Source organism: Struthio camelus, chromosome 2 (genome assembly GCF_040807025.1).
Source record: "Struthio camelus isolate bStrCam1 chromosome 2, bStrCam1.hap1, whole genome shotgun sequence".
NCBI classification, from domain to species: Eukaryota; Metazoa; Chordata; class Aves; order Struthioniformes; family Struthionidae; genus Struthio; species Struthio camelus.
Window position 1 is genome coordinate 149,740,158 of NC_090943.1, and position 21,475 is coordinate 149,761,632.

Below are 21,475 nucleotides of genomic sequence, written 5' to 3' on the forward strand. Positions count from 1 at the left end.
TTGTTCTGGCAAAACTCCCCCATGAAAGAACTGATGTGCTTCAAACACCCCACTAATGGTATAGTAAATTACATTTTCTCATTTGGAACATTGTAATAGATTTCTCTACAGAGTGATTTATCATGCAACAATTAGGAACCCCAGGGAATTAGATGACCATTTTAAATTTTATCAGCTTGTTTCAATAAACTGTTAATGTGACCCTAATGTTTGGGAAGCACTTTAATATAATCAGATTTCAGTTGTTCAATCTACTGACATTAATGGCTACCTCATTAATCATAGGATTCTCACTGAGACCTCAGAGGCTCTGCTAAGTTCAGTGGACCAGTTCTTACAACAATAAAAACAAAAGGCAATTTTCAACAGGGAAAAATCCTCACTTTAACTGCAAAATGTTATTTTGTTATCCTCCAGGAGCTGACAAGGTCAGTTAATATTCTCCCAAAGCTTGGAAAAAAACATTTGTGTGTAGTTCAGCTCTATCCTTAAATTGGGCAATTAAATAAGACACAGTTAGAACTGCAATTTTGCTGTAAACAAACATGTGGCAGACTGAGAAGATGTAAAATATGGGAGGAAGATTACGTAATAGCGGCTGTAAGAATGGAGTTGTGGTTCAGAATATCTGTTCCACGTATCCATGGACAGTGATGTTTCCTCCCTAAAAGCCCTGCCGTATTCCATGATGATGGCTCCCACACTACTGCCTATGCTAGCAGTTACTAATAATGCTTACTAATCTATAAGGCATTACAAGCATACTGTCTTCACCAAAACTGTTGGACCATTCTTTCAAAATAACTTATTTTCCTGAGTAAAGATTTTTTAATTTAATAGAAGAGATTAGGAATAATACTAAGGGCTTCGCAGCCATATTCTTTGATAAATTAGTGGCAATGCTGCTATCACATGCCCTTATAGAGAATGAATAGATTAGGCCTTAGAATTTGTGTCTTAAGGTTCAGGGAAATGTTAATGACTGCCCTGACCTCAGACATCCTTACAGAGAATGCATTAAGAAACATAAGGTTGTATTTCCCTGCTAACCTAAATGAACTAAGCATGGTTGGAAGGAAAGTCAAGTCCTTTGCACAGGCAGAAATGCAGCTAACTACCTGAATATTTATTTTCTTTCTTTCATAAAGCTAGTAGGAAAAGGTGTGTAGACAGAGGATGTGACAAGCTATTAAAACAGTTTCTGAGAAGTTAAAACAGCAGCAAAAATCATTGGGATCATAAGAAGCTGTAAGCGGATTCAGTAGAGGAAGAACCTTCACTGGATTTTCCCTTCTAGTTGCACAAGTTATAGCGTTCGGTCAGCTGAAGCCTTGCATGCCAGACTTTGATGGACAGCCCAATGGTAAGAGCTTCCATGCCTCCAATGGAGAGCACTGTTCCTCATAAAGTGTCTTCTGGAAAGGAAGAGCTAATAGTTGCTACTAGACCTAATACACAGTTTGATAATGCCAAACAGCAACATCATCAGAATAGTTAATTTTAAAAGTTGATTTTAATAATTCTTGGTTTCTTTACTCATAATGCAATCTAAATTATGTATATATAATTGATCAGTTATTCACCTGACAGTTAATATGGTTCATATGCACTCAGTTTATTTGCTGTCTGTCCAAAACAGGAAAATGGTAGCAAGCAATTGGTTGTTGGGTGCTCAATAAAGTTAAGTTTACCAAGTTAGAGAGACAATTCTTTAAGACATTAACAAGGATTGATTTATTTTGACTTCCTCTCTGGTTTAGTAATGCAGATAACACTGGCCACTAAACTAAGTTTCTTTTTCTAAAGCATGTGGCAAAAACAAAAAGATGACTTTGATCTCATCAGACAGATATGTTTGGAGTAGGAAATGTTAGCAGCATTTTGGGTGGGGGTGGAAAGTGGTGACATAAAGCCACATAGAAAAGTGGTGATTGCTTATATAACACCTGAGAAAGTGATGAGGCATTCCCAGCTGTTGTCAAGGTCAGTGGAAAAAACATGGAACAGTAAAGGCCACTTTGTCACTGAGTTTATGTCCTGGCTATCACAAGCACCACACCAGGCACTCTGCTTCAAATAATTCACAACCCCTATCTTCAAAGACTGGACTTCTTGCTACAGATACTTCCATGGAAAAGCTACACCAGTTCTTCTGCCCTCAAACGGTTAGAAATCTTCTCAATAACCAGGTAAAATTTGTTCATATTTAGCTTTGATATTATATTACTCTTGTGTTACAGTATTATCATGCTCTTTTTATTATTGCATCAGCGTTATCCCTTAGCTTAACTATTTTGCTCCCAGGCATTCCTATTCTCTTGACATATATACCATTAAACTCAAACTTGCTATCATAGCAAGGATTTCACTTGAGCATCCAAAGCTTTGCAATGTCTGTTCCAGTTTCATCTATTTCTTCTGGAATACAGGTGATGAGTCTCCCTGAAGTGGTCTCATCAGGAGAGAACTGAAAATTGGAGGTGCACGGAATTATGGCAGAAGACAGCGGAGTGGTGGAGTTATAATTCGTATAGCAATTAGGAAGAGAATACTGATACTGAAAGTCTGAGAGCTGCTGTTCTAAACTAGTCAGATGTATATATATGTGTGGGTATAGCAGAAATTGTATGGGGATGGCAACTGTAGAAACTAAACTCACAGGATATTTTATGATAAGGTCTCAATAGCTTATTTTTCAGTTATGCATAGACTTTTTAGCTATCAGAAAGATTCCTATGTAAAAAATAAACTGATAGCATAATTTTAAAGGGATAATTTGAGGGAGTCAGGATTAGCAAAAGAGCGAAAGTGTTTCAATAACAGCTGTCACTAAAGGCTAACCAAAAACTTAGAGAGAAGCTCCAAAGGTTCTACAACACAGAACCTCTCTATAATATGCAAGTGCAGGAACCAAAGGGAAGACAAAGAGTTGTATGGAAGTGATCAAGACTGAGGGTAAAAAAGAATTAGCAGACAATGCAGTACAATTGGAAGCACAGGAGAGCAAGAAAGAATATGAAGGAAAATGAAGAGCAGTACAAAATTTGGGGAGACTGAGACATTTTAATTTTGGCTAAAATCTCTAATGCTTTTTTTTCAAATCATAATCTGTTAGTGATTATACGTGTGGCTTTGCTGATGGTCTAGTGAAGGAGTTACCTGATAAATGGCTTTAGTGTGATATGTGACGTGCTATCGCCAGTGATCCAGCACAGCGTCGTAAGTAAGATTACACTGGAACCCAGGCTTTTTGCTTCATGTGATTTTATTTATAGTTTGTGCAGGTGCAGATGAGGCAGTGAATCTAGGCTAACGTATGAAGAGTTGAACAAATGAAGCACCTTCCTTCTGGAGCATGCTTTGTGACAGAGGGGGAATTGGCAGTCGCGCATCTCACATTTGGGAAGCTACCGCAAGCTTTAGAGAGCTATTTAACTCTACGGCAGAGGTCTGGCTGTTTGCTCAGGTTTCTGGGAGGGAGGCAGAATAATAAGCATTGAGTTTCTTTCTTTCTTCATAGATCTGTCTTCTCTTTCACATTCCTCCCTATTGTCCTGCAGTCCTCATTTTATTGCTTTCTTCTTTCTCTCTGTCATCTTCCATCCTGATAATAAATAGTTTGGTGCGGAATCTAGAGAGTAGAAAAGGCTCTGACTCCCTCCTCACCCAATAGGGATATCAATGACACTTTAAAATGGCATCCAGATCTTAGCTGTGTGTTACTGGATCTGTCAAAAGCCACGCAGACTGGTGAGTTGAGAGAGAGAAGGATTTTCCTACAGCAGTCTTCCACACTAAGGTGATCTCACCTTAGGATGAATGTTTTTGTACTAGGAAATAGGCACTAGGAAGGGAAGAAGCAGCAGCTTGGAAAGAGGTGGCACCTATTTTACAAGGATGATGAAGATGCTAAGGATTAAGGGTCTAGTCGCCTCTTGATGCACCAGGTATTTATGTCCATAAGTCTCTTCAGGTTTCATGTGAATAACAGTCACAAATCCCCTGTGGATTGAGAGAAAATCAATTCCTTAATGTTTCCATGAGGAATATTTTGAAATCTTCATAAAACATTCATATTTGATGGAGAGGAAAACCTACTTTAATAAAATATGTTTACTATTATTATGCCATACAGCCGTTAGCATTTTATGTATCTGAGTATCATGTATAACATACTTGCATCACTAGTTTATATTATAAGGCTAAGACCACTTCAGTTCATATTACTGGCTTGTTTATCTAACAGGAACAGTTCATTTTACTGTAACCTCAAAATGAAGTATATTAACTAAGTAAGCCATTAGAATGAACTCACCTTTAAAGAATAGTTCCTCTTTTCTTCCTCTAAGATCCTATTTCTGTATGCAGCTTTAAAGGCAGGCATCTGCACCAGAAGATTGCTGAGTTCAAAATGATTGTTATTAAAGGTTTATCATACAGCTGTGGAAGCAGGACCCAGTTAGGTTGGATTCCACTGGGCTGGACACCGAATAAATGTATTGGACATTCGGAGGGGTAGGCTGTTGCCTAAAAAAGGGGGGGTGCTGCTACACACCCGACATGTCCTAAGGTGTTTCACCTGGTTGCTCCAGAAGGCCACAGGAGTCCTGTAGGCTCTATGTCATATGTGCCAGTCCCATGGGGACAACTTCAGTGTGCCATGGCATGCAAAATGGCACTAGGTGCTGTGTTAAGGCAACTGAATCCCATCTTTAAAGTGTCTGACCATCTGTCCCAGGTTGCTTTCAGACTAAAAAGCAATTTCTTGTTACTACATGCCCATAATGTCCCTTGACTAGTGTGCCACAGGCCATTCACAAAACTAGGCACAGCTATTGAAATTACTCAGAGTTGCATACATACCAGTGCTGAAATGGATGCAAACAGTTCAGGGGACAGCAAGAAGAGCAAGCTCTGCTTCATATAAGCCTCTCTCTGTCCCTGTGTAATTATCTTCATGTAATACGAATATTCCATGTCAAACTAATGAGTCTCTAGTGTTGATGAAATTTTATTTACTGTAGATTATTTTAAATTAATGTGTATATATTTCAGGAAAAAATGGTAAAATATGTCCAATTTTCAGTTTGGATGGGTAAGCACATGCATGCAATCTCCAGTGTTTTTATATTTTTTAATGGTTGCTGGCATTTCAACAGTTATGAAACTAAAAGTAGCAGACACTTAAAGCTCACATATCATAAGTAAAATCTGCCACACTTCTTGAGGAAATGTTAAAATGTTCAACATCCGTGTTCTCAACAAGTAAATAACACATTATAGGGCTACATTATGACCAGATTATATCTATTAGTTACTGCTGTGCACCATGTAAATCTCCACATTCCCCTGGGAAATGAGAAAATCATTTCAGACTTCAATAACTAACAATCAGTTATTGCTCTGGGCAATAATAAAGCTGAATGCAATTACCTAAAGTGAAGTTAGCAGTGTAACAAATGAAATACAGATTTCTTTCTCTCCTAAAACAAATGTAGCATCTCCTCATCACACACTACTGCATGGTATAATAGGGTCTTCTAAACAACGTATTGTCTGAACAGCCTATTTGAGATTTGAAATATATGTGATTAAAACTTACAAAAGTTACTTTTTATGACATCACTTGAATGATTTGTACTGGAAAAAGACTAACGGCTATGGAACTGCAGAAATAAAATGCTCATTCTAGGAAAACAGATTTCAAAACAAGATTCCCTGCTCCCAAGTAGTACTCCTCTTCACACAGTAAAGACAATCTACCCCAAAAGGGAAATAGAAAATTTCTGTTCATAAACCACCTTTTGATCTAATTTTTCTCAAAACAGGATAGAGCTATAAATGCAGTCTTCATATTTCTCCTACCTCCTTTCACATTAATTCAGCATTTATTCTACCAATACAAAAACGTACAGTCTGTTAAGGAGTAAAAACATTTTTATTTTGGACTGGATTTTTATAATTGAGAAGCGAAGTCCTTAGAAGCCAGAACTTTTCTTAACTTAGAAGTAAATTGTATAAAATAAAGCATATGCATAAATGTTTGCAGAATAGGATTAGAACAGCATAGATAGTTTCCAGAAATCTGGAATGAATAATATCTATAGTAAGAATGAAGAGACTATATACTGGATGAAGGAAAGATATGTACAAAAAATATTCATGGGTAAATAACGCTTTTTAGTTATAATACCTTTTTCCTTGTTATGTAGGGAAAGTATTAATTCTCCATGCTGAATTATTTCTAATTAATTATTTGCATGTATTTCCTCTTTGTCACTACAGAATTCAATTATATTGGAACAGATTTCCCAGCAGAAAGTTAATCCTAATTCCTAATATTTTGGAAAACCATTTTTTATTTATAAATTCAGGTTGCGTTTGAGAGAATGTTCTAAAAAAGGTAGCTACTTCCAGCTACTCCAGACCTGTTTTACACATAACATTGAGGCGATAGCTTCTTATTATTATACTGGGTATGTTTTTATACCTTATCCTAAACTGATCTTTTAACAGCCCCTTGGAAGTCAATGACACCCCCTGCCTTCATAGCATGTCCACTATTTTGCCATTGCAGAGCAGCTCATTAGTGTTACACGAAGCTCATTTTTAGAAATCTTTAGGTAAAGAGTATCTTTTGCTGTATATTTCTATGGTGCATAGTGCAACATATCGTTAATATTGTCAGTATTAGCAGCAATATATTTACAAAATGTCTTGAAGCATTTACCGTTGGATCTGTTTGTCTTTCATTTGGGTGGAAGTTTCACCTGAATAAAGATATTGCAGCTCTAAGGAGAGGAAAATGAAAAGATGCCTCACTTTGTCAGTAGTAACTCTGAGAATATCCTTTTTAGGTAACTTCAGCTTCTATTTTGATCATTCTGATAGAAATCTCATTAAAAAATAAAATCCACACGGCCATTAAAGCAGGGCAGCATCAAGAAAAGCCACAATGCAGCAGCTAGGATAAAACATTACAGCGAGAAGCTGCATCATTTCGGTTCAGTATTTTCTCAGTTAAATGGAGCAGTGCTTGGCAATTATTTGCAAGGTTTGAGGAGTTCCAGATTGTTACCGCTCCGTTCTTGTTCCACCCTGCAAAACACGAATGAGAATATGAAAGCTCACCGTGAATGCTGTCCACCAGCAAGAGCTTGCAGTTAAGAGGCAAGCATGCAAACTCCTGATTCGGATAACATTTAGATATATTTTCATAAGGGGGAATGAAACTCACAAAGCTATATCACAGTCAAGGGGAATTAAGGAACTAATTACTTTAAGCATTTGGGCTCATGGCTAGCCAGGAAATACAGGTTAGGTCTGTACTTACTTAGGTAGTTTGAAGTGCTGACACAGAAAGCATCCACGTTATCCTTGAACTCAGGCTGTGTAAAAATCCCATCTGCTTTGCTAGCAGGTGATGCCAGGATCTTTCTAGGAAGGATCCTTCTGCCTTGTGTCAATCACTTGACATTACCAAAGGGAAAAGGTGTTTGTGGATGCGGCCCAGCAAGACACAGCATGCCATCTGCACCGCAAGCGGGTGCCTGTGTGGGGCGAGAGCCCTCGGCACAGCCCTGGTCTTCCCCCAACAATCAGATGAGCAAAAATGGACTGACCCCAAACCTGGCCCGGAGGACAGCCTTCAGGTTGCTCCTGCACTTCAATGTCATGTAGCTAATACGTATCTTGTCAATTAGGCAAAGGCTGTCAGACTAAAAGACCTGCTTTCTAATTCTGAATTTGTTATTCAGCTACTTAAGAATCTTTAGCATTGCATTTGTGTTTGTGGGAAGACATGGCAAAGCACGACCTTCTCAATAACAACACAACAGAGAACACATGAAAGATATTAAGAAATAGTTGGTGAATCATCAAAGTAGTTGTTATTGAAGATATGCTTCTACCGAGGTTTTGCAGGGAATGATACTAGGCCGCACAATCTTGTCAATCCTCCAGCTAGAAATATATCATTCCAATAAAAAGTGAGGAGAATACAAAGGCTGGTAACGAGTAAATAACATTCAAGACAGGATTAATATGCAAAGTGATACAAATCTGTTAGCAAACCGGAACTGTTAAACCATTTTTATAATGAAGCCAAACAGAAGTGGGAGTCTCTACCCTGGAAACAATGTTTTTGAAACTATTATAGGGTGACTGTGTCCAAACAATTAATACAGTTTCCCGAAACAGTGCTTTGACAAAGAGTACATATTCCATCCTTAGAAGAGTATTTTATACACTTCTAACATCTGCATTTAAAAAAAAAATCTGAAAACTTGGAGAGACTGCAGAAGAGAGCAACAAAAATTATTTAAGAGCTGGAAGAAATTCTTAACAGTAAAAGATTTCAGCAACCGCCCCCAAAATCTCAGTAAGCACAGTTAATTATAAAGATGGTTACAGTGGGGTCTGATTACAGTGTTTAAGTACCCTCACAGTGAGGGGATTCTATAGGCCTCTTTCATAGGTAAAGACATAATAAGAATCAAGAGCTGTAAGAGGAAGTTCAGACAAATTCAAATGAGAAATAAGGAACAAATTTCCTTTGATGTTATCTGTTGGCTATTTGCTTGCTTTAACTATCAAGGTGATTAAATGTGGGAGCAAACCACCAGGAAAAATGACGGATTTTCCATCTCTGGATTTCCTTAACTTCAGATGGGGTTTCACTCTGACTCATGTCACTGTGCTCAATAAGCCCCAGCACAGCAGTAAGTGGGCAAGTTTTAATAACATGCAATATATGGAATGTAAGAGTAGATGATCTAATCTTCTCTTCTGACTGTAGTCTGCGAATCAGAACACAGGCACTGTTGTACAGGTGTCTGTGACTAACTGTACTTTCTCTGAAATACATGTGATCTGTCATAATGAGTGACACAAAACTCTGCAGAAGCCATCCTTACTTTGGTCTGGATCATGTAATCTTTTAATTTAATAATCTTATGACCCCTTTGTCTCTATGCAATATATAAATATCTAAGACTGTCCACATAAAACAAACGTACTAACTGAAAAGAAATGAATGTTTCAAGCAGCCTCACCATTAACTGTGAAATAGGTGCTACTCTTACACCAGTAACATGAAAACAATGCAAAATATTTTGAAATAAAGAGATAAATGTCATATTTGTCCACTTCCGATGCAAATCTTTACTTTTATACAGAATTTTACCATAGAGTAAAACCTGGGATTTCTAGCTAAATTATGAACATAGAGCCAGGGAGCAGCAAAAGCAGGGCTGTTCCACAAGGGAGGCTGAGCCAGGAGCCGAGGGGGACCCCAGCACGGGCAGTGCCCTCACCCACACGACGCAGCCCTGCAGCACCTGAACGTGGCAGGCAGAGCAGCGGCGATAGCAGGCCCCATTGACAGTCCCAGATACGGCAAAGCAAGGAGCCAGGCCCTGGGTCCATCCAGGGAGCTCAGCCAGGAGCAGCAGGAGACAGGGCAACAGGCAGGACTGGAGGGTTCATGGACCTCCAGGAGATACGTCTGAGCACAGGTACCTATGGCACAGCTCAGGGCAGGTCTGGGTGCATAGGCCTCGGCTGAAATGGGGTCCTGGGTCCATGGGTGGCCCCGGGGAGGCTGGGCAGGGCCCTGACATACACTTATCTCAAAGGTCCGCTCAGGCAGTTTTTCAAGAGACGGTACTCAGGGTCAGTAACCTATTACATTGCCCTGGCATGTTATGCGAAAGCTGAGTGGAGGTTTTGTCAATGCAAGTGGAACACAAAATGTCAGATTTAGGTCCTCAAGAGGCATTCAGATACCCAAAGTTTCTTTTATAAGAACACTAGTATGGAGTTAGACACAAGATTCATATAGCTTAATATCCTTTCCTTAAAAAGGGAGCATTATCACGTTTTTAGGAATACACTGTAAGAACAGGGCAAATATGGAGTAACCTTTCCCCCAGCAACATGTCTTCAGCTTTGGCAGGGTTCAGTTTAGGGACCTCCTGATTCACAACTTGCAGCCCTATTCTTTTTTTTTTTTTTTTAATATAAATAAGTAAGTAAATAAATAAATACAACTAGCCTTTGACAGATCTGTCTTTGTTGGTTGTGTAGCACACAGCTAAAACATCCTTTGGCAAGGAATCCCACTGTTTAATTTTGTGCTGTTTGAAAAATAAACTCCTCCTATTTGTTTTAAATCAACTGCCTGATTATTTCATTTGGAGCCCTCTTATTTCATTTTTGGGAAAAAGCAAATAATTGCTCCTTATTTGCACTCTTTCTACAAGTGATGACTTTGTGTCCTCTTCTGACGTTCTCTCTTTTGCAGGATGAAGACTTTAATCTGTTTAATCTCCTAACACACAGGAGCCAAGGCTGATCACCCGTGCTACCCACCTCTGCAACACTTTCTGCTTTTATGTATCTTTCTTGAGATCAGATGACAAGGCACAGAATTCAAGATGCAAACACGTTTTTTTATGGTGGCATAACAATAACTTCTGCTTTGTTCTCTGTTACTTTGCAAACAATTCAGACTAGGCTATTTGATGTTTTGACCTCTGCTAAGCGCTAAGCTGGTATTTTCAAAAAACTATCTACAGTGACTCTAGGATCTCCTTCTTGAATGCTAAGAGCTCACTAAGGCTATGTCTATAGTACGTTAAACCCTGCCAGAGGCGTCCCTGAGCGCTTGCATTTGATTACCTGTACTAGTAAATAGTTTTAACAGTCCCTGACACAGCATTAGTCTCTGCCATCTAGCACTCTCCCAAACAACTCCCAAGCATGGTTCAAACTTCCTGTGGTATGAGTAATTGTCAGCCAGGAATGATAACTAATAAGCACTCTGAATGTAGCCACACAGTTTTGGAAGGTTAGAGAGAATATAGTATGTGGGCATGTGCCATGACCGCAGTGTCAGAGAATAGTCCTGTGTACCCTTAATGTATAAGTATAGATAGAGTCTTGTAGTCCATCTTTTGTATGTATAGTTATTTTTCTCGTTGTGTGTTTGCATTTATTGCTGCTGGATTTCATTAGCTGTTTTATATATCATAGCATGTTTCTGCTAATCTTTGAAGCTAATTTTATTTTTGATTGTTATGAATTATTTTGTATTATCAGAAAATGTTGTTGCTTTACTATTGAGTCATTTATGACGGTATCGAATACCATGGGTTCCAGACAAAGCACTGCAGATATGCCACTATCCCACTGCTATGAAAATGGAGCTATTATTTTTCTCTCTTTTTTCCTGTTTTTAAACAAGAATGGTACCTTCCCTCCTACTCTAGAGCAACTTAGCTTCGTGATGTTTTGGCTATCCAGTTTTATTCTTTTGACCACATCACCCTTATCCACATGTTTAGTTGACTCTTTCAAAGATTCTAATAGATGCAGGAGTTATGACCTTTACCTAAAAAAATGATGAGGGGGGGTCTGCCTCCATATGTGACATCCATCCAGTTCTATTGCTATTATAGTTTCAAACATTCCCGGTACAGAAGTCAGTCATGTTGGTCTGTAGTTCCCTAGCTCCCATTTGGCCTTTGTGCCTCACTTCCCCATCTGTAAAGCTGTGATACTACTCCAGTTATATATTATATGCATACATTGCATATACATATATATGCATATGTATATACACGTATTTTACAGGAAGGATGTCCAGACTCAGCTGACAAAAGCAGACAATCCCTACCATGTAGAAAACCTGTTAATATAGTAGAATATTAAAAAGTTTATGTTCTTTCTACAAGAAGGTCCCCAAACAAACCACAGCCTGTCTCTGTCTTGTAAAAGGGCCTGTTCCAAAGACCTCTGAAGTCAGTAGAAAGACACTAATGGACTCAACAGGCTTTAGATCTGGCCCTCAAGTAGTAAAACCTTTGTTGAATGTTTATAGATAACCACTGAGTCAATGCTGGCTTAAGAAAAGAAAAAGGAAATAAATTAAATGCATCTTCTGGTGACATAAGCCTCATGAAGAATTAACTAAGATAAGCACTTATTCTAGCTGGTGCACTGTCGATCTGAACAATGCAGACAAAAATAATAATTAAAACATAGCTTCATGCTGAGATGAAACTTTCAAGAGTCTCTACTCTGTTAAGCTTATGATTTTTCTGTTTTTGTATTTGCAAGCATAATTATGTCCCAGAGGCAACAGGCGCTAGTGCCTGTCAGTCCCCATTTCCCCCTCTGATAGGAGATTAATTTCTTTACACAGAAATCCAAAAGTTGATGCCAGAGCAACAATAATAATGTAAACAAGTTTTTTATTCTTTTAATCTGGAATGCATAATTTAACGGCATAGCTGTATAAATAATGAAAATACCGTATCTACTTCAGACAATTAAGGGTAAACTGAAGGTAACATTTAATGTAGTATTGATTGACTATATCAACAAAATGACGGCAGACATCTGTATGGATGATAGCCCTTAGGAAAATGCTACCAAGCATATCAATACAGACTAAGTAGGGGTGGGATGGAGTAGACTTGATGGCTCAGAGTAGTGGTAATGGAATACGAAGCCTTTCACCTCTAACACACTGATTCAAACCAGCCTAGGTCAATTTGTGACTGAAAGTCATTATCATCAGATGGCTCTTCAGTGAAACGAGTTTGTCCTAATGGCAGACTGTCTCTGTCACAAAATGCACCATCTATCAAGACTGACACTGTGTTGAGATTTTCAGCCAAAAGGTTAGAACGAGAGAGCACTGGCTCCACGTTCCTGTTGCCTGGCAAGCAGTGGTAAGGATAGCTATCCAGGGTTGTTCTGTTATGGGCTATGTTGCAGAGGGTTTAGCAATGCATGATTTTAGGGATCATGTAGGTAAACACGAACCAAGCAAAGAGCAACAGGAAGAACCCTGTGTTCAAGAGATTGCAGTTGAACTGTTAGAGAAGACATGAACTCAAGACAGACAGACATGGTAAATACAGAACCACTTAGGCAGTAGTGGTTAGCATGATAGGTATTAGGATCAGCACATCAGTGGCTTAATGGCATGAAGTTTTAGTAGATATCCTGCCAAATTTGCGTTTTTGGACGGATCTGAGTGAGGATGGACAAAAACATGAGAGAGTCTGTAAAAAAAATGAACAAAAGGGCAACGGGGGCCAGTATCCTAGGTTAGTTAGAGGCAAGATGCAAAATATTAACGCTAAGCGAGGAACAACACAGGATAGGAACAAAACATGAAAGGCGTGGAAAACAAAAGCAAAGTGCTTACAGAGCCTGTGTAGAGATGGGGGACATTGAAGAGATGCAAGGAGGGGAGTCACATGGACAAAGCAATGAGCTAAGGGGATTATTTTTTACAGCAACAATTCTGGTTGGATATGAGCAGAGCAAGACTGTATCTGTCAAAGCCACCAAAAATGACACTGTTGTAACTGAAATACGAAGTGACAGGAGCATAAAAGAGAGTTTTAGCTATGTGGTTGGATGGGGAATGCTTTCTCTGCAGAAGAAACCTTGGCAATGGGAAACATATTTTTCCCACAGGATGAGGACTAAAAAAGAAGAAATTAAAGATGGTGAAACAAAAAATGCTGAAAATTTCTCATGGGTTGTAGAGTTCCTTTCACGGAATCATAATTCTTTATGGCCTACTGTTTATGGATACTTTAAAATACACAGGTTTATTACTTAAAAAAATAAGTTGGTGACAAAATGATTATCATGATTAGGTGAAACCGAACTAGGACTAAATGTATTGTGCTACAAGGTCTTGCAAGAACAAACTCCGTAACAATTTTTCAGATAATGCAAAATCATGTAGGCAGATTCTGATATTCTTTCGTGTTTGTTTATTTTGTTTGTGATTATATACTCAAAAAACATGTCTAACAGTTATTCGAATCTGACTTCTGTTTTGCACATACTACTATATTTAACTATCCATGAGCATAACCATGAATTGGCTTTAACTGAATTGTGTTAAAACAACCAAGGAATCAGAATACAGTACTGAAATATTTTAGATGTATATGGTACCCAGTTTACCAGTAGGAATACAAAAGAAATAAAATATTGTTCAAAATTCTGAACACGCAGAAGTTAGAAAAATCAGACACAGTGCCTGCAATAGGTGTGACACTGTCCCACATGGGACTGATACCCTAAGAATAAATCATAATATCGTGTTCGGTGAACTGCTGTCTTCAGAAACTGCCTTGCTGCAGAAACGACTGGAGAAAATTCTGTGGTTTGGCACGCTTGTCAGACTAGGCAATCACAGAGACGCTGCTCAATCAGCTTGAGGCTCACTCTCCACTCTGGATCCATATGTCATCTAGAAGGACGGGAAAGTTCATCAGGGTACGGCTTTGACTTCCTAAGTTGCAGAGATAAACTAATGCAAATATTTCTTCTGGTGTCTCTTGGCTCACAGGGGAGCATTAACTCTTGATGGTCAGCTGCTGCCCAACTTGTACCGCTAATCAGTAAGCTGTTCAAAGAGTCAGTGGTTTATTTTTGCATCAAAATTAACGAATTACCTGTTGCAAAGGAGCTAGCATCACCTTAAGGTGACAAAAATTTACTTAAGAGAGCAGGCTAATAATCTCCCATGTGTACGTTTTTAGCACCTTTAAATGAAACATCCCACTGAAGCAGGCTTTTACCAAGCGGCGGTGCCGACGCTGCTTTTCATCCTACCTGCTTTGCGCGACATGCCTCACAGTCACCGTGAAAACTAAAAGAGGAGGGTGGGGGGGCACGGCGCCTCCCGCGGAAACCCACCGAGCCAGGCAGGAGGACACAGGGAGGAGCCGCGGGGCTGCGGCGGGCGGTGAGGGCCGCGGCTGCCCGCGCCCTCGGGCGGGCCGGGGCCGGGGCCGTCCTCCCGGCGCACCCGGGACCGCAGCTGCGCGGGGCCGCGCAGGCCCGGGCAGGCGGCGGGGCGGGCGGCGGGGCGGGCGGCGGGGCGGGCGGGCCCGGCCGGGGGCGGGGGGGCGGGGCGGGCCCGCAGGGGCGGCGGCGGCGGCGCCCCCCGAACAGGAAGGCCGTCCCGCCGCGGGAGGAGGCGGAGCTCGCCCGCTCAGCCCCGGAGGTACCGAGCCGCTGCCGGGGAGGGCGGGGGGGGGGGGCGCGGGCGTGAGGTCCGGCCGGCACGGCGAGGCCCAGCGGTCGCCAAGGCAACCGCCCCCCGCCCCGTCGCCTCGCGGCGGTGGCTGCGCGCTGCCCCCCGCTTCTCCCCCCCTCCCCGCCGTTTACTCCGGCGCCTCCATTGGCCTCTGGCGACGGAGCGTCCGAATTGGCGGGCGCCCTTCGGCCGGGCCGCTGTCCGGCTTGTGTCTTCGCCGCCATTGGTCGGCAGGAAGCGCTCGCCTCCGCGATTGGCCGGAGCGCGCTGCCAATCCAGGCGGCGTCGGGGGTGCCTGGGTGCCGCCTTCGCAACGTGGGCTGAGGGGACGGGGGTGGGGGCAGCGGCTGGAGCTGCCGCGGCCATTTTGACTGTGGGCGGAAAAAGCGTTTTGCTGGCGGTTGCTGGGGCGGGAAGGGCAGCTGGGCCGGGGGGAAGGCGAGGCCGAGCGGTCCCCCGCCGGGCGAGGGCTGCCAGCGCCGGCCCTGGCTGACCTCTCGGTGTTCCCGTGCTGCCCGCGCCTGCTTTCCCTTGGTGCCCCTGCCGGGAGGCTGCCAGTGCCCAGGCTGGGTCCAGCCCCGTCGCCAGGAGGGTCTCTCTGGCTTGCACCGGTGTGGGAGGCCGGGCCTGGTGTGGGGGGTGCCATGGTGGCCGAGCTGGTGTCTGCGCGAGGACGTTTCCAGCCCCACGGCTTTCCCTCGTGAGCTCCTCCTTTGGCATGCCATCTGCCAGCATAGTTTGCTTGCATTTGTGTATGTGTAAAATCCCTTCTGTGTGGGATTTCCAGGTGTCTGGAAACTGGACAAATAGCTTGTGTGTATGTGCAGACTGGCCCCCCACATGCAATAAGTCCTGCACGTGTTAGAGCAGCTCCATGTGCAGTGCGTAATCGATGCGTGTATGGCTAGCAAACTGTAGTGGCTGCCTGTACCTACGCAATAAATCGGATACGTCCAGGACTTGTTGAGCTTGCAGTGTTTACCTTGCAGGCGTGATGTGCTCTGGATACATTGGATGCCTTTGTGCTTTCTGCAGAGTCAGTTGGTCACACCTATGTTTAGAAAATCCTGCACAGAAATATGGGAGCCACAACCTTCTTAAATGCAAAGCGTTGGCAGGGATTTCTGCCAATGTGCTCGAGTGGTTCTCAAACTGCTCTCTGTTACAGCGGCGTATGTAGGTGTGAGGACAGAGCGCAGTACCAGCGAACGCCTTTAAAAGAGCTTGTGTTGGCTAGGCTGTGTGCATGCACACACACGCTTTAATTCAGCTACACGTTGTTCGGAGCTCAAGTTCTTTGCTGCCAGGGACCAGGCTCGTTCCTAACGTAAAGAGCTATCTGCTGTCAGAATGGAGGAGTACCTGTTAACCAAGATGTGTTGATTCTCTTCCAGGCTTTGCTACTGATGTGTGACTTCTGTAGTGGAAAGTTGTAGAAAGCGATGTTTAAGGGATGCAGAAAAACCTACAGTGATGGGGAAAATTGCACCACTTCTTAGGTAGTGTTATTTGGCATGTTTTCCTTGGCTGAGTCACTTCACCTCTTGGTACAAGATTGGCTGGGGACAAACTTGTTGTTCAGAAAATAGCTTTTCTGCTCACAAAGGCAAAATTTGGCACATGCTTTTGTTGGCATGACAATCTTTGATCATGAATGGGTACAATTTACCCTTCCAGGACTTGTATTCTGTCTTCCTGAAAGCCTTGAAAAGATAAGCTTAGTTCAGGTCAGTACTCTTAAGAATGACCATAGATAAAATATAGAGAAAAGGCTGACTGAACTAAATCACATCTATACAAACAGTTGACACATTTTTTAGGAAATGACAATTGCTCATTTCCTTTCTGTTATTCCTGCTTCAATATATAAATCCTTTTTATAATTTCATTTATTAATTTGAACAAAGCGGGGATTACAGTTTTACAATTGACTTCTTAGTCTTTCTAAAATAGTATTTTACACCTGCAAAAGGACTATAGAAAATATATTAATGTTTTTAACGTAGGTACAGAGCTCTTCAAACATGGGTTTGAAATATTATCTCAAATGAAACCACTAAAATAGATATTTCTGTTGGCATTGGTAAAACTTTTCTTGTAACTATAACTCTTAAATCTGTATCAGTGCACACATGTATGTGTGTGTGAATGTATGTGTGCGTGTATATATATATATGTATATATATTTACATGTATTTTTATTAAGTTCCTTAAAAACAGGACTATCCCTCTTTTTATTTTGGATGCCAGCAGCTGGGTTCACAAATTGAATTACTGCATTGTATGTAATGAACTGACTTTTTCACAGAATCACAGAATGGTTGAGGTTGGAAATGACCTCTGGAGATCATCTAGTCCAGCCTCTCCCTGCTCAAGCAGGGTCACCTAGATCACATTGCCCAGCATCGCATCCAGACAGGTTTTGAATGTCTCCAGAGAAGGAAATTCTACCGTCTCTCTGGGCAACCTGTTCCAGTGCTCTGTCACCCGCACAGGAAACACGTTTTTTCTCATATTCAGATGCAACTTCCTGTGTTTCTGTTTGTGCCTGTTGCCTCTTGTCTTGTCACTGGGCACCACGGAGAAGAGACTGGCCCCACCATCTTGACGTTCCCCCCCACCCTTTAGATATTTGTATACATTGATGAGATCCCCTCTCAGTCTTCTCTTCTCCAGGCTGAACAGGCCCAGCTCCCTCAGCCTTTCTTCAGAGGAGAGGTGCTCCAGCCCACTCATCATCTTTGTAGCCCTCCGCTGGACTCTCTCCAGTAGTGCCATGTTTCTCTTGTGCTGGGGAGCCCAGAATTGGACACAGCACTCCAGGGGAGGCCTCCCCAGGGCTGAGGAGAGGGGCGGGATCACCTCCCTCCACCTGCTGGCAACGCTCTGCCTCATACACCCCAGGAGACCATTGGCCTTGGCCACAAGGGCACATTGCTGCCTCATGGTTAACTTGTTGTCCACCATAGTTAACTTGTTTATCTGCATCTTTCTTTAAAAAGAAAGACTTTAGAACTTTAGAAGAATGTAATAAGGAACAAGATATATATACTTTTCTTTGTAAAATCATGAACGAAGACAGTACTTTTTTTCACTTTCATAAACTTGAATAAAACAAAGCAAGTTCGTATGCGCTGAGGACTGCACATGAATAAACTTCTTCCAGTTCTTTGACTTCTTCATAGGTCTTGACATTACGCTCTGCAGCTTCTCAAGAAAAGGAAGCCGATTTGTGTGTGAGTTTTGTAGCAGGTACAGGAAAGTTCTCTAGTTCTCTATTGGTCCCAAACAGGGCGTGAAGACTTAGTCATATAATCTGATATTAATCTGTGATACTGTCCAGTGTATATGGAGCATTTACTTTGTTCAAATATTGCAGCCAAATCCTGCAGCTCACTCTTGAAGAAGGGCTTGCGTTTGGTGCAACTTATGACTGTACCTCTGGGAAACATCCCATTTTTGTAGACTCAACAGAGAAAGCAAGCTGAGTTCTTTTACAATGCAGTGAAGATATTTTCTGTGGATTTTTCTGTATCACTTATTTCTTGATACCGTGAATTAGTGTTGTTTCTTAGACAGTTTTTAAAATCTTTCAAAAAAAAAAAAAACAGATGAATACTATCAAGTTTAGTTGCATTAATTGCAGTAGGAATTTTAATTTTTCCTTGAGATTTTCCTCAGAACTAGGAAGTTGTTAGTTTTGTTTTCCTTCATTATCTTTCTATGTTAATCACTATGAACTTTTCATTGGGCATTACAAGCAGTGACGTATAGACCATATAATAAGTACACATAGAATAAAATGCAAAGGTTATTTTAGAAAATCTTTAAAAATCTCTAAAGCAGGCTAAAATTACAGAATGGAGTTAAAAGTTTACGAAAGAAACAAAACCTAAAACAGAACGATGAAGAACCAGAGTACTCTGTTAAGTACTTATTCTACATAAATATATTGTTATAAGGGTGAGACACGTAAAGAAAATGAAACATAGGTGGTTGTAAGGTAGAGACAAAGAAACTAACAGTTTTCTTTTATAGCAGAAGTGCTCCCCCCAGCAATATTGTTATAATATAGTTACTCCTGGGAAAAAGGACTGTGAAAGTATATGTTTTCTCATGCAAACTCTATTTTAAGTTTTTCTATTTTTTTCCTTGTAGATTTTTTAATTTGCCTGCAGCTTTACATTTTACTGAGTAAAAAATGTGAAGAGAATTACGGAATACATAGAAGCCGATCATTTTTTAAAATAAAAAAAATAAGCGCTTTTCAGTGCAATGGCTATCCTAATTTCAAATGAATTCTGCAATGATTAAATATTAAAATGATTGATGCTTTAAATTAATATAAAAACTTTTCAGGAGATTATTACAAAGATTAACATTTTTAATGTTTTAATACTTCTGTAGTTTATCAATCACAGGCCCAGTGAAACTGTTTTTAGTTACCTAGCTGATGATCTCATATATCATTGCAATATTATGCACAACATAAACATCACAGTGTTGTTGGTAGAAAAGATGAAGAAACACAATTTATATTACGGCTCTTTAATAATCTGTTTTAGTGTTGAAATATTTTTTGGCACACTGAATGAGCAAGTAGATTTTTTTCTTCCCTAGAAAGGAGATGAAAAGGAAAGATAGCTTCAGGAATGAAATTAAGTGTTGTTTGCCATTTAGAAAGGAACTCTGTTTCATGTAATGACAAATATAGGTGGTCACTGGTACTGCTACAGAAGAAGAAAAAGCGCTTGCATGTGTTTTTCCAAGTAGGACTTGCATTAATGCAGCTTTAATACCCCAAAATTGTCTGCAACAGCCTGTGATTCCTGATACATTTTTACTCTTTGTTAGAATTATGTTTGAAGGTCATGGGAAAATGTCATGGCACCCCAGGTGCTTTTGTATGACTAGCTGCACATAAGATACCCCTGTAATTCAGGGTATTGAGTAAACACTTACTCCAGGCATTGTTAAAATGGACAGTGCTAATTCCTTTGTTTTCCGTTTCTTCAACATTTTTAGCAGTAAGGTTAAAAATTAGCATTGGTGTTTTCATGTTTAATTTTGCCTATCTAACCATGTATTGCAGTGATGCATTGAAGCTTGATATAATATACTACACTGTGTCCCAGGACTTATGCAGTGTTAAATATGATATTTCATATATGAACAAAATATTCGTTCTTCATGTGTTGTGATTGTTCATGGCAGCGTCCTTCATCCAATATGTTTACTATCAAAAACAAGGCAGCGCTGGAAAGACACGGTGTAATGAATTAACAGATGTAAGTTCAAAAACAGATTTGAAGGATGGGAGGTACAGTCTGGAGAGGAAAGATAAAATAAGAATCTGGAAATAGATGTTGAGTTAGTGAAATGAATAAATGGGGAAAGACTGTTCAGACAGCAGAAGCTTACAGTGGTGAAGGCGCTTATACCAAAAAGGGCAAGTATTAGAGAGGGAAAGAGCAAAGGTTAGCACTAGGTTAGTGCTGAGAATGGTATTAGGAAGTTAAAATCCAGAAAATAGACTGGAGTACACCATTTTTTAAACAAGGCCAGTTTGTTGTCGGCTACTGATACTGTTATTTCTATTCTTAAGTAAGATAATGAAAGAACAATTAGGATACATTGCCAGTAGTTTGTTGCCACTAGACAGTGAGCCAGAGTTATCCTCATGTATTTCCATTGAAATAAAATAAATAATGAAACAAAATAACCTTTTATGTTATTAACTGTTATTTATAGTGGGGAACAGATTGGTTTAGAAACGTAGTAGGTTTCAAAGTTTCAATTTTTTTCTCTCGGGCTGTGCAGTGTGGTGCAAGTAAAGAAAAGGTTAAGTTTACCCATGACAATTCTCACTCGCATTTACATTATCAATCAGCCTCTGTAGCTTTCTGTGCTTTTATCTATTGTGTTTTCATTGTAATCTTTGCATATGAAGTTCTCAATTCTACAAATTCTTATGCTCAAATTTATTCACAAATGTCTCTGACAGATGAGCTGTGGAAGACTTAGATGCTGTGGTTTAAGATATCACCAGCTGTTCACCTTGTTGCATCCCTCAGCTTGTAGTCCATATAGAAGAGCCAGCAACACCTGCACCTCAGTCACTGGATTTCACTTTGCTCACCTCAGTACGAATCTGTCTTTTTTGGTGGCTTGAGCTGACGAATGGATCTGTGAACGGGGTTCCTGGGGACACACGTATTTCGTTTTGCTGCCCTTTCTTTCAGGCCAGTAACCTCTAGCAGAGAGGTGATTGAACAGCTGGGGGCAGCAGCATCTTAAAGCCTCCAGTTCAATACCCAATGCTTATTTATGAGACTCTACTGTAGTTTCAACTGAGCATGTTTTTAAGTTTCTGTTTTAAATTACCTGTGTTTTGCACCT

General features: G+C 40.7%; 1 protein-coding gene across 4 annotated transcripts in view; it reads left to right on the forward strand.

Annotated features, from left to right (window-relative positions):
- The first annotated feature begins 14,942 nt into the window (after positions 1 to 14,942).
- The window catches only part of TRIQK (triple QxxK/R motif containing), a 63,778-nt gene continuing 57,245 nt past the window's right edge, over positions 14,943 to 21,475 (forward strand). For 2 of the 4 annotated variants that reach the window (XM_068933063.1, XM_068933066.1), the window contains exon 1: positions 14,943 to 15,043. The gene's annotated coding sequence lies outside the window, so the exon portion shown is untranslated. Of the gene's footprint in view, positions 15,044 to 16,475; positions 16,576 to 21,475 lie in introns of those variants that run through there. The other 2 variants (XM_068933067.1, XM_068933065.1) reach the window with 2 other exon arrangements.